The sequence below is a fragment of the Nicotiana sylvestris genome, chromosome 12 (assembly GCF_000393655.2).
Source record: "Nicotiana sylvestris chromosome 12, ASM39365v2, whole genome shotgun sequence".
In the NCBI taxonomy this organism is placed as follows: domain Eukaryota; kingdom Viridiplantae; phylum Streptophyta; class Magnoliopsida; order Solanales; family Solanaceae; genus Nicotiana; species Nicotiana sylvestris.
Window position 1 is genome coordinate 44313073 of NC_091068.1, and position 15184 is coordinate 44328256.

Sequence of the window (15184 nt, forward strand, 5' to 3'; positions counted from 1 at the left end):
AAATCAATTGGGGAAATGAGGAAGAACATCAGAACTGCAGATAGAGTTGCTTCCCATTCTAAGGGAAGTGAGTATTTTCCCTCCTAGGAGGCCTTAAAGTCTGATTCAGTGCCTGCATATGTACCCGACTTCCCGGAGAGACATAGATTGAGAGATGAACCTACACCCCCAGCCTCTCCTACTTCTCCTGCTGCCTTTTCTGCTAAGTCGTCTGATGGCTCAGTAGAGGTTAGTGAATCTTCAGCTTTAACCTCACCTACAGCTTCGTCACCTGGACAGGATCCCGTAGATGATGAGGTACCGGATGACGAGGGAGGGGGTGTGACCCAAACTGGGGGTGTGTAAAGGACTAGAAACCCTTAAGTGTGGCAAAAGTGGTTTGTCAGTGAGCTAGCATATCACAAGTTCCGAGAGTGGTGGCCTCTAAGGTCACTTATTCATGAGCGCCAGTTCATAGAGCGGGATCTTCTTCCTCACAACCCTAACATGAAGAAGTATTTCAATGAACTAGTGGGATGGGATTACTTCACTATTAACGTGTGAGATGCAAATGAGCACTTAGTCAAAGAATTCTACGCCAATGCCTCCCATATCAAGAAGGATACAAAAGTGACTAAGGTGCGGAACTTGAAAGTTAAGTTTGATGGGAAAATAATCAATGAATACCTGGTCTTCAATGATGAAGATGAGGCATTTTACTTGGAGAAGGTGGAAATGGATGAGGCATCCCGCCCGTGGTTGGCATCATACCTGGCTCTCCCGGATACCACTCCAGCATTGTTGACAACAAGGGTTCCTATCTTGAGGAACACCCTAAAGTTTGAGGTGAAGGGTTGGGAGAATTTTGTATGAAGCAGGCTAGACCCCACTACTCATGAAAACACCTTGCCGGTCTCCCGGGCGATTATAGTGGCGGCTATTATGGCGGGGTTCCCGATCAATGTCGGGAATATCATGTCTAGGGTGATCACCAGGGTGGTCAATGAGGGTGATAGATCGTACCCCTTCCCTAACTTCCTTACCATGTACTTAGAAGATCATGAGGTGGAGAAAAGAAACTTTGATGTGAAGGTAAAACCCAATATGCCCTTTTCATGGTACAACCTCAAGGGTCCGGACAACCCCAAATCCAAGGGATCCAAGGGAAAAGCTACTACTTCTACTAGCTAGTCTGAAGAGCTAGTAATGGTAGTCACTACTTCACAGCCTCCTACTGCCATACCAGATCCTGCCTCGGAACCATCTACTTTCATGCCTTCAGAAATTCCACCCTCCTCAGCATATCCATTGACTGCCCATATATTAAGCCAAGCACTCTCTAGTATCAACAACTGGATGTAGGCAGCAAATTCTAAGCTATCTTCCCAATTAGTTCCCCCACAGCCACATGTGCCAGCTTCGGTAGAGGAGTCTCTCAAGGAGCTTCTGGAAAACCAGAAGAAGCTCTTGGAGAACCAAAAGCTTATAATGGATGCTCTAGAAGTTCAAGGAAAATCACTTCAGGAGCTGAGCAAACAAACAAGGAAGCTGAAAAAGACTCGAGCCTCGAAAGAGTCTGTGATGGAATTGAGGGGGAATGTGGACAAGATGAAAGAAGTAGACCACTTACCATTGGATCTTCTATTACAGGACCAGCCTCCAGTAGATCAGACAGAGCAGGTCCAGGAGCAGGAGATTATGAGAGAACCCAAGAGGAGGAGAATAATGTCCAGGGTTGATGATGTAGAGATCGAGTTGGCGGATACTAAGGGAGTTGCTTCTGGCCAGCCACAGGCCCCCAAGATAGGTGATCCAGGCGCCCATCCACAAGACCCCATCCAGCCATAGGACCTCATGCTACCACAGGACCTGATGCAGACAGAGGACCCATAGGGAGTTTCCTTTACTCTCTACCTTTCTTTTTGAGCTTATTTTTGGTTAGTTAGCATTGAGGACAATGTTAGATTTTATATGAAGGGGTGGCCCTACTTTGATGAATTGGTAGTTGGTTTGTAATTATGATACTATTTTCTTTCTTTATGCTTATTTTTCATTTTTGGTATGTATATAACTTTACCAGTTATTTTTCGATCTTGGTATGTATATAAAGTTACTCTCTCATGTATATATTCATTCCCTATTATGTATATTCGTCTAAATCCCCTATTGTACATATTTAGTTTACTTTCCGCATTTTTCTTCATAGCTTCTTTTGCAATTTTTCTTAATAGTATAACTTCTTATTTCATTTAGTAGCTTCTTTTTCGGTTCGTAGCTTCTTATTTTACAATTTTGTGTGATCAATAAGCCTATGGTTTTCTTAATTCCACGGTTCTTTCCAAAGGCGGAGTTTGTGTGAACCGGGTGGCTCTTCCCGATGATGGATGACATGACAACCTTCTTAAGAGTTTGAGTCTGTTTTTCTTTTTATTTTTGTGTAAATAATAGTTAGTGAGCAATGGTGCCTCAGGCAAAGCTTCACTTGGGCCTAACACATTTACCTTTGACCTTATGGTTAAAAATAAATTAGTGTATATAGGATGGTAATAGTTATGACCTTGAGACTCTTGTGTTGACTAAACAATCATCGAGTGATTTTTTGGAACTATTTTGTTGCTCAAATATTAGCTAAGATTGTTGTGGGCCCCCGACTCTGTTTCTTTAGCAATCTTATAGCTTGTGTGGTGAGGTATTGATTTGCAAGCCCAAGTCCCGTGCCAATGAGTCTAGAACTTGCCCTGAATGTTTGTCTAGGCGAAATCCTAAGTGAAGCTTGACTTGAGAAGTGATTATAGGTTCTCCTTGATCCTAATTGAGACTTGAAAACATCCATAGCCTACCAATGATGATATCCCTAGTCAACCCCATTGAGACATAGCCTTTATTCTTTCAATAACCATGATACAAGCCTTTATCCGTTCTAAAATTGCTCTCTTGGAACCATATTTTTCCTTAGCACAAGGCAAAAACATAAGTTTGGGGGGAGAGACGAGGAATACAAAAGTGTTAAAAGGTACAAAATAAAGAAAATTAAAGTCAAAAAGAAAAAGAAAGAAAAGCCAAAAATTCAAAAAGAAAGTGAATAATGTAGAAGAAATGAAGGGATTCAATAAAAGCAAAATAATAAAGGCATGGAAAGATTGGAAAGGAGAAAAAGGATTGAAATGAACAAGAAAGAGTGACAGTGTGTCTCTCTAGCCCCTAAAGAAGAAGTAAATGACTCAAAGAGTCAAGAAAATGTGTGCCAAAATGAAGCAAATGAAGAAGATGAAACCTTCTTAGACCAATATATCCTATCCTGAACCAAAAGCCTTCATTACATCACCACAAAAGCCCTATATAATCTTGAGTTGGGTGAGCATACATTAGGGGTGACTCACATAAGGGGCAAGCTTATGGTACTTAGAGCCAAACTTGTGACCTTCCTTTGAGAGAGATGAGTGTGTTTTCCACAATCCTCATTCTGAGTGCTACAATCTAAAAGTGAGGTTTGCTTGTGGAGAGTTGAGGAGTATGAGTTTGGGTTCCACAATGACCAATGTAACAGAAAGAGTTTCCTTGATAAGTTGAGTCAACTCTTGATGCTTTTGTGTCGCACTATAGCCATGGTGCTAAAAGGTTGTGTATTGTTGATAATGAATTTGAGTTGAGGGTAATTGTTAGTCCCAATTGATTCTTGATGAGGTTACTTTAGGACAGCTGAATTTTCCTTTCTTTTATCTTGAGGAGGTGGGAATTACTTTTTTTGCTTGAGGACAAGCAAAAGCTTAAATTTGGGGGAGTTTATAACTAGGGATTCTAGTCTATTTTACGCTTCTTTTTGCTTGAGTTTTGGATTAAAAGTGTGTACAAGTATTCCCAAAAGCTAACTTATTGTGCTTGCTTGCAGTGTTTGGTCAAAAAGAGACAATAAAGTCAAAACCAGCTCAAAAAGGAGTGAAACCTGCATAAGTCAAAGCTGAGTCAACTGAGCGCTACAACGGAAAATCAATCGCGGACGCGGAGGATCCACCATTGAGGCGGTCTTGATCTCGCGGTCTGCGGTGGCAAAGATTCATAGAGATGCAATTTGAGGCTTTTCAAGTCACCACTGACCGCGGTGCTTTTATGCGGCAATGGTGCCTCTACCACGACAGCAGTCCTTTTATTTCGGTCAGCGGAGGATAGATTCAAAGAGTTTGAAGTTGAGCTAAAGGTTGAAGACTGCGGTCTGTGCTTGATTTTATGCGGCCGCGGTAGCCTCACCGCTGTAGCGGTCCATTTTCGTTGTCATCGGTACCTTCGTCAGGGGCATTTTTGTATGAAAAATTTAGCTGTGTATAAATACTCCTTTTTTAGATTTTTAGGTCTTCTTTTGTTTTGCTGAGCACGTAAACCGCCTCTTTTAGCCTTTTTGAGTAATTTGGTACCTTGTCTAGCAATTAATCTTAGATTCTTATCTTGTAATTACTTTTTATTGGTTATCATTCATCTCAATCTATGATTTCTTCTTTAATTATGAGTAGCTAAACCCATAAGTTAGGGTTGTGGCTCAACCCTACTGTGGGTATTTAATAGGTCTCCTATTTTAGGGCTTAGATGTTTGTGGGTGATTGATATTTGGCTTGATTTGTGCTTTTTATGTTGAATTGGTGGTTGCAAACACTAACTTGTGCCTTTTTGACTTAGGCTCTTCTTAAGAAAGAGAGCTTAAGTCTAGGAAATTCAGGACAACAAGGAATTGGGGTGTATTCAAGAGATTGATAGCCCCAATTAAAGGGTTAAACCTAGAGATAGTAATACCCGACTTGAGCCAACTTTGCTTGCACAAATTGAACACCCAATTAGGCTTGAGAAAGCCAATTAGGGCAAAGTCGCTCAAACTACCAAGAGGTATAAATTGAGTAGCTATGTGTATTGGCTATATCACGATCCCAACTATAACATTATTGCCCTAAGTTCTAGATCCCATTAGATACTCACCTAGGAGTAAGTCACTTCCCTAGTGCCTATTTATCAACTTAGAAACCCCTACAAAAATATCTACTTAGCTTAATTTTGTGCATTATTAGTATTAAATTTGAAGTAGCAAACAAACAAAGAATGGTTGGAAGTGCAATCAAGAACACTGCACATTGCTAGATTAGATAGGAATCCAACTCCAAACATATCTTAGCTCCATGTGGATTCGATCCCGACCTTCTCGGGTAAAAGTTGCATCGACCGCTCTTGCCACTCTGTGGTAGTGTAGGGTAGGACGCGATAAGGGTCCCAGGAATGTTGAGTGAGATTTCCCGAATCTAGCTACCTGTGGAGACTTGAGGTATAGTTGCAAGGGATCCGCATACCTAAAGTCACCTTCTATATTATCATACAACTCTTCAGGTAGCCCGCGGTGCTTTGGGCGGTCTTGGTTCTTATGGTCTGGTCCTGAGCAGCCGGCATTCAGTGCACCACTGCTTTAGAGTTACTATAGCGGTTATCCGGGCTATCAGCGTCAGTCTCAGCTTCAGTAGCCTCAACAACCAAGGGAGTGGTTTGAGTGTGGGGGCATATGTCACATTAGGAGGTATTGCCCTAGATTAACGAGCAACAGACCTTAGTAGGGTTCTCGTACCATTATGCCTGCATCGGTTGCTCTGCCGCCTACACAGCCAGCTAGAGGAAGGGGTCAGGTTGCTAGAGGTGGAGGTTAGGATATTAGAGGTAGAGTCTAGCCAGCTAGGTGTTTCCCGAGGGGCGGAGGTCAAAGTGGTGAGGCCCAACCCCGTTTTTATGCATTTCCTGCAAGACCTGAGGCAGATTCATCTGATGCCATCATCACATGTATTGTTTCAATTTGTCGTAGAGATGTTTCAGTTCTATTTGATTGGGGCTCTACTTATTCCTACGTGTCATCCTATTTTGCTTAATATCTGATTATGCCTCGTGATTCTTTGAGTGCTCCTATATATGTGTCCAAGACTGTGGGAGATTCTATTATTGTAGATCGTGTTTATTGCTCGTGTGTAGTTTCTATCAGGAACCTTGAGACTAGTGTAAGTCTCCTACTTCTTGATATTGTGGACTTTGATGTTATTTTGGGCATGGATTGGCAGTCACCTTATCATGCTATATTGGACTGTTACACTAAGACGGTGCCTTAGCCATGTTGGGGTTGCCCCTATTAGAGTGGAGGGGGACTTCTGGCCATTCTATCAGCAGGGTTATTTCTTATGTGAAGGCTTAGCGTATAGTCGAGAAGTGATGTCTAGAATATTTGGCCTATATCTGTGATCCTAGCGTAGAGGTTCCTCCATGGATTCAGTACCAGTTTTGCGTGAGTTTCCGAGGTGTTTCCTGCAGATCTGTCGGGTATGCCACCCGATAGAAATATTGACTTTTGTATTGATTTGGCTCCAGGCACTCATCCCATTTTTATTCCACCATTACCGTATGACCCCTCCTGATTTGAAGGAACTGAAGGAGCAAGTTGCAAGATTTGCTTGATAAAAGATTCATTAGACCTAGTGTCTCGCCATGGAGTGTGCCAGTGTTGTTTGTGAAGAAGAGGACGGTTAGATGAGGATGTGTATAGATTATAGGCAGTTGAACAAAGTCACTATTAAAAACAAGCATCTGTTGCCGAGGAATGATGACTTATTTGATCAGCTTCACGGTGCCAAAGTGTTTTCAAATTTTGATTTGAGATGTGGCTACCATTTGTTAAATATTAGGGCATCGTATGTCCCTGAGACAGCTTTTCGGACTCGGTATGAGCATTAGGAGTTCCTAATGATGTCATTTGTCTTGACAAATGCCTCAACAACATTTATGGATTTGATGAATCGGGTATTTAAGCCCTATTGGGATTCTTTTGTGATTATCTTCATTGATGATATTTTTATCTACTCCCGCAGTTGAGAGGAGCATGATCAGCCTCTTCGGATTGTACTTCAGAACTTGAGAGTTAGTAATTATATGTCAAGTTTTCAAAGTGTGAGTTTTGGTTGGATTAGGTTGCCTTTTTGGGGCATGTGGAATCTTCAGAGGGCATTAAAATGGATCCTAAGAAAATTGAGGCAAATCAACTCGGAATGAGGACAAACTTTGCAGACAAGTTCCAAATAACAAAATGGACCTATTCAAATCCCGAAACAAAAATCCAAACACGATAGCTATGAAGTTAACTTACGTCAAACTTAGCAAAATTCTAAACCTTTAAATTGCCAACTTTCGACAAAACGACCCAAATCAACCTAAGGATCTCCGAATTCAATTCCGAGCATATGGCCAAGTATAAAACCATGATTCAAACCTACCGGAGTCATAAAAACACCATTCCGGGTTCATTTTAATAAAAGGCAAACCCCGATCAACATTTTCAACTTAAGCTTCTAAAATGAGAATCACTTATCCAAATAAATCCTGAAACATCCAAAAATCGAATCCGACCATGCACTCAAGTCACATTGCAGAATTTGAAGCCACTTAAGACCTCGAACCACTAAAGGGAATGATAAAGCTCAAAATGACCAATTGGGTCGTTACATTATCCCCCTCTTAAACAAATGTTCATCCTCGAACGTGCCAAGTGCCTTTCTCAAGCTATCAAATCACGGTATAAACTCACTATACACATACCCACGGGTGATCATACATCACCCCAATCCACATAAGCTCGAAAACATCATCTCAACCAAAGATTATTCCTTCCACTTATGTCGATAAGCCTTGGAACCAAATATCAACACCTATCAAGGACCTGAATCTCACATAAACACACTTTAAAATCCTCAAATAGCCGCAACAACTCATGCATACATCCACAAGATGTAATCACATGACATAACACACCACTCATATGCCCATAGCAACAACTCTGACCACAATAGCTGCCCGTTTCCTAACCCAGTAATAGTAAATAGCCTCACATCGACTAGAACCTTATTCCAAACTTTCACAATACCGACAATGATGAAAGAAACATGTGAAACTCATAACTACTCACCTTATAAACAAGCCACGTCAAACGCCACCTGGTACATACATCGCAACCAAACCCAACAAGCATAACTCAAATATGACTAAATATGGAAAGAGGAACATATGAGCGAACTATCAAACAATTCCAACAGGTACAACTTCCTATCGGCATCATGTTACAAATTCAATCCCTAAGGGAGAAGCAAGACAAACACTACAAACACAATGAATATTACCCTAGCATAACCTCACTATGGCACATAGCCCGGTACAAATACACCTATCCATAGAGAACACCAAGTTCCCATCATCTACTCGGAATCACAAGTAAGATAAATATCTCAACCACTAAAACATTCTGTCAACCCAATCTCGTAGAACCAAAACCACAACACGTAACAGACTTTCATACCTATAGAGCACCCAAATCACAAGTCGGACCAAACCATCCAAAGATCACATCAAAACCTACCATATTTAACTAGCAGAAAGTCCACCCAAGACTCATGACCCACAATAGCGACCAAATCAGAATGATAGACATGGGTTATCACAATAGAACCCCCCCCCCCAACTTGCGTGAACTCATGAAAAAAGTACAAGGATAACAAAAATAACCATATCTGAAGCAAGGTAGGATGAATCTTACCAATAAATGGGACCAGATCAGAATAATACTAATTCATCTCTATAACCAACCAAAGTCATACTTGTAATGACATCATTTGATGCATCCACCTCGGTCCAACCAGGAAAAGCATAACAATGGGCCTGGCCTTCCCCTCTAGAATGACCTCTACCCGCCTGACCTCCACCCCTAGCTGGTGGTGCAAGCATAGCGCAACAGCTGAGGGGGAACTCATAGCCTGAATACCCTATTGTGTCACACCCATCCGGAGTCTGAGACAATCTTTCACCATGTGTCTAGTATCCCCACACTCAAAGTAGCCTCTTCGCTGATGTGGTTGGTGCAGTAGAAATCTGATGGCATACTCCTCCTGTCTGTGAAGTAGTTGGTGCAACTGGAATCAATCCTGCCTGAGACAATGTACCAAACATGCTCAAGAACTATGCTAAAGTCTCCTGAAGTCCAGGGTAACAATAGGCGCCTCTGGTGCCTGTCCACCAACCGCATATGTGAATAAGGAACTCATCGTAAAAGCAACCTTAAGATAACAAATGCGACACTCCCCTTGCCTAGGCCCCATCGCAAATATGAACACTGAGTTCGCAAATACGAACTTGACAGTTCCCAGCATATCCCGCAAATGTGGTGTCCCACCTCGAAAATGCAAACAACATCTCGTATTTGCAAGACATGAAGCATCTATTCAAAAACCAGCAAAACTAAAACTCTTCCAAATGCGTCGAAACGCGTTTGAAACTCACGTGAGCCCTCGAGGCTTCAAACCAAACATCACCACAATTCTAAAAATATAATACGAACTCGCACAATCCAACCATCGAAATAATATCCGAAGCCACGAATCGGACCTCCAAAATACATGAAATTTACATGAAACTCAAGAACTTCTAAAAAATACAACCGCGCGTTTGATTCCTATCAAATCAACTCGGAATGATGCCAAACTTTGCAAAAAAGTTCCAAATAACAAAATGGACCTATTCCAAGTCCCAAAATAGAAATTCAAACACTATAGCTATTAAGTTAACTTACAATCAAACTTAGCAAAATTCTAAACTTTAAATTGCCAGCTTTCAGCAAAACAACCCAAATCAACGTAGGAACTTCCAAATTTAACTCCGGACATACGCACAAGTCCAAATTTATGATACGAATATACCGGTGTTATCAAAACACCATTACGGGGTCCTTTTTATAAAATTCAAATCTTGATTAATATTTTCAGCTTAAGCTTCTAAAATAAGAATCACTCATCCAAATAAATTCTAAAACATCCGAAAATCGAATCCGACCATGCATGCAAGTCACATTACACAATTTGAATCTACTCAAGAACTCGAACCACTAAACGGAACGCTAAAGCTCAACGATCGATTGGAAATACTTTCCTTTTATATTGTTTTAAAAAATTTTGGGGGCCTAAGGCACAAGCCTTACTGCTAATAAGATTAGAGTCGGCCTTGGGGTGGATAAGATATAAGAGGATGGTTAAGAAGAACAAGGAGTGAGAGTGTGCTTTGTGTAAAAGATAGGGTTTAATTAGGATATGTTGGGATACACAAGTAATAACTTAAGAGTTATGCCAATTAGGGGCAGGTCTATGTGGGAGGGTATGGGTTCTCATGAACCTATTCTCCCCTCCCCAGACTATATATATCACTTGTGTATTTTTCTTATTTTATTCTTAAATAAGCATATGTGAACCTATGCTCAATGAGCACTTTGGCTCAATGGCCAATGAGTGCACCTTCGCCCCCAATGTTAGGGGTTTGATCCCTGCTTGCTCCCTTAGACTTCTTAATTGAAAATATTTTTGTATCCTTATTGTTTTATCATCTTTCTTGGTAGTCGGCCTTAAGTTATTTTTTAAAAAGAAAACTTTTACCAATATATTTCATGAAATGCGATATTGTGATCTCATTTTTTTCTCTTGAAGATTATCACTGATAATAGTAGGTTGTAAGTGTTTTCTCAAAAAGAAAACTTCAAAATTGAAAGATTAATCTCTCAAAAAAGTTTATATTTTGTCAATAAATGAAGTACAAGAAAAAAAGATAATAAAATTAATCTTAAACTCCTACTTTAATAAAAAACTACTTTAATCAAAAACTAATAATGCAAATCATATATCTACAAAGATATTGGTAAAATCGTAATAGAGACAGTCTGAGCCAGGCCAATGCATACTGATAGAATCTAGGCTAGGGCCTCTTAAAGGCCTGGAATCACAATAGGCACAGCTGGTGCTGCTGGAGCGTCCACAACTGGGACCTGATCATGAACTGGGGCGGCTAGTGGATCAGCAGGTGCTGACCTAGCTGTTGTACCGGGCTACACCCATGCCCCTACCACGACCTCGACCACGTCCTTGGCCTCTAGTAGCCCCAACTGGTGGTCATCCATTCTGACTGGTAGCACGTGTCCTCACCATCTGTGAGAGAATAGAATAACAGAAGTTTAGTACCAGAATCAACGGATTCACACGACAGGAATTTCAAGAATAAGAAGTTTCCTAAAGGTTCCGTAGCTTTTCGAGGATAAGTACAGACGTCTCCGTATCGATTCGCGAGACTCTACTAAACCGGCTCATAACCTATGAGACCTATATAACCTAGGCTTTGATACCAACTTGTCATGACCCCAATTACTCCAGTCGTGATGGCGCCTATCACAGTACTAGGCAAAGCCGAACCAACATATACCACATCGAATTCATTTTAATAATTTCATTTTTTAAAACAGATTTAAGTCTCAAATTCTTCATATGTAATATATAACTCAACAGAAATACGCAAAAACCAGTACAAAATATACTAACACAGCCCGAATCTGGTGTAACTAGTCATGAGCCTCTAAGTAACACCAAAACACTGTCTGACTAATACAAAATGAGTCTGAAATGCACAATTCTAAGATAGGAAGGAGGAAAGCAGGGCTACGAATGTCGTGCAACTACCTTGCAATTTGCGGATAAAACTCTGAGAGTGCTGAAAGCTCTCACTCTGATGTTCGGGCACCTGAATCTGCATACAAGGTGCAGGGAGTAACGTGAGTATGCCAACATAGTAAGTAACTAAAGTAAATAGAGTCTGAGTGCAGTGACGAGCATTTAAAATCATATAAGAAATCTCAACAAAAATATCAAGTCAAAATCTGCAGTTCAATAGCCAGTTATCTCGTAAAACTCCAATTTAAATTAAAAATCCTTTGAAAATATTTATTCAACATTTTTCAACAAAGACTCAGAATAAAAAGAAGAGTGAAATCAGCAAAGTATCATAAACAAGCCCCTCGGGCAAGGTATCACTCATAAGTATAGCCTCTCGGGTAAGCCTCTCATTCACTCGTGACTCAACTCTAGTCAATCAGTACTCACACTCAGCACTCCGGTTCAACAGATATCTCAGAATAATAATAATAATAATAATAATAATAATAATAATAATAATAATAATAATAATAATAATAATAATAATAATAATAATAATAATAATAATAATAATAATCGTTGCGGTGTGCAGCCCGATCCATAGTTTATAGTCGACTACGCTCACTGGGGGTATACAGACTCCGGAGGGGCTCGTACAGCCCAAGTGTCATATCGCTATGGCGCGCAGCCTGATCCATATAAATATCATTGCGGCATGAAGCCCGATCCATAATATATATATATATATATATATATATATATATATATATATATATATATATATATATAATAACCATAATAATAATAATAATAATAATAATAATAATAATAATAATAATATCGCCGCGGTGTGCAGCCCGATCCATAATGTATATATATAATCCTTACCATTAGGTCCTCAACCTCTCTCAGTCATTAACCTCATGGAAACTCGGGCGTATCAGTGAAAATCAGGGAAACTCAGCCCAAACACTTTTCATATATATATATATAAAGTAGAGTACTGAAACCGGATCAACAATAAACAGGTAAAACATGACTGAGGATATGCTTTCAAATCAAATCAGTGTGAGGAAAGTAGTAAAAATGCCCCTAAGGGTCTAAACAGTTTGGCACAAGGCCCCGAACATGGCATTCAGCCCAAGTTAACAAACCAATTGCTAAAACACATGGATTTCATATATAACATATTGAAATACGCAACTATACAGTTGCCACGGGACAGACCAAGTCACAATGCCTACGGGTGCACGCCCACACGCTCGTCACCTAGCGTGTGCATCACCTCATTTATCAAAAAAGTACGAAATTTCGGGGTTTCATACCCTCAGGTCTAGATTTACAATGGTTACTTACCTCAAATCGGGTGAAATACTACTTTGTGATGCCCTTGCCTCTCAAATCGGCCTCAACTCCCCTCAAATCTATCCAAAAATAGAATCATAACATCAATATATGCTAAGGGAACGAAGCACATGCGAAAATAATCAAATTACATCAAGAATCCCAAAATTGGCCAAACCCGACCCCCGGGCCCATGTCTCGGATTCTGATAAAAATTATAATACTAGAATCCTTACACTCTCACAAGTTCATACATACCAAATACATCAAAATCCGACCACAAACGACCCCCAAATCCCCAAATCAAAGTCTCCAGTTTCAAGCCCTAACTCCTCAATTTTAGGCTTTAAATCCCGCTAATTTTACGTTTAATTGGGTAGAAATCATCATAGAATAGATTATTGAGTTCAAAAATCTTACCTCCAAGTGTTTCCCTTCGATTCCCTCTTCAATCCCTCTCAAAAAGCTCCAAAACCGCTCAACAATGGCGGAAATTGACCAAAAATCGTGAAGGCAACTATTTAAACATTCTGCCCATGCAAAAAATTCCTTCTTCGCGAACGCGGTCAAAACCTTGCGTTCGCGAAGCAAAAAAATTCCATTGACCAAAAATCCTCTTTCGCGAATGCGACATCACCTATGTGAATGTGAAGCCTCCGCCTTCTAAACCTTCGTGAACGCGACATCACCTACGCGAACGCGATGAACAACTACCAAGGGACCCAGCTGCTCCACTTTACTCTTCGCGAATGCGTCCAACTTCTCGCGTTTGCATACCTTTGACTGGCCATACCTTCACGAACGCGAGCCCCATCACGAACGCGAAGAACACTTATTCTGTAACAAAATACTAGAAATCTGCTACTTTCCAAAACAAGGATTTGGTCCGTTAACCTCTCGAAACTCACCCGAGGCCCTCGGGACCTCAACCAAACATGCCAACACATCCCATAACATCATTAAAACTTGTTCCAACCTTCGAAACGCTCAAAACAATATCAAAACATCAAATCATCATCGGATTCAAGCCTAAGAAATTTCAGAACTTCTAAATTCCGCTTTCGATAAAAAAGTCTATCAAACCTCATCCGAAAGACCTGAAATTTTGCACACACGTCCCAAATGACACAATGGACCTATTCCAATTTCCGGAATTCCATTCCGACCCCTATATTAAAATTTCTACAACCAACCGAAAAACGTCAAAATCCCAATTTCGCCAATTCAAGCCTAAATCTACTCCGGACCTCCAAAACACATTCCAATCAAGCTCCTAAGTCCCAAATCACCTAACAAAGCTATCCAAACCATCGGAATTCACATCCGAGACCTTGTTAACATAAGTCAACATCTAGTTGACTTTTTCCAACTCAAGCTTACTCAAAAGAGAGTAAGTGCCTCATTTCTCTACAAAACCACTCTGAACCCAAACTAACCAACATGATACTACATAATACGGATGAGCAAGACATAAAGAAGCATAAATGGGGGAAACGGAGCGGTAACTCATGAAACGACCGGCTGGATCATTACATTTTCCCCCTCTTAAATAATCATTCGTCCTCGAATGAGTCAAGAAACATACCTGAAGCCTCAAATAGGTGAGGATATCTGCTCCACATCCCCCACTCAGTCTCCCAGGTAGCCTTCTCCACGGGCCGACCTCTCCATTGCACTTTCACTGACGCTATATCCTTTGATCTCAACTTTCGGACCTGCCGATCCAAGGTAGCCACTGGCTCTACATCATAAGTCAAATCACCGTCTAACTAAACCGTGCTGAAATCCAAAACATGAAACGGATCGCCAATATACTTCAGGAGCATAGAAGCATGAAATATCGGATGCACGCTCAACAAGCTAGATGGCAAAGTAAGTCATAAGCCACCTCCCCAATCCTCTAAAGCACCTCAAAAGGCCTAATGAACCGAGGACTCAATTTAACCTCCCAAATCTCATAACACCCTTCATGGTGATACCTTCAGTAGAACCTTCTCCCCAACCATGTAAGACACATTGCGAACCTTCCTGTCAGTATAACTCTTTTGTCTCGATTGCGCTGTATGAAGCCGCTCCTGAATCACTTTCACTTTGCCCAAAGCATCCTGCACCAAGTCTATCTCCAAAAGCCTGGCCTCACCCGTATCAAACCATCCTCCTAGAGATCTACACCGTCTCCCATATAAAGCCTCATATGGAGTCATCTGAATACTCGACTGATAACTGTTGTTATATGCAAACTCCGTGAGCGGTAGAAACTGATCCCATGAATCCCCAAAGTTAGTGACACAAGCGCGCAACATGTCCTCCAATATCTGAATAGTGAGCTCAGACTGCCCGTT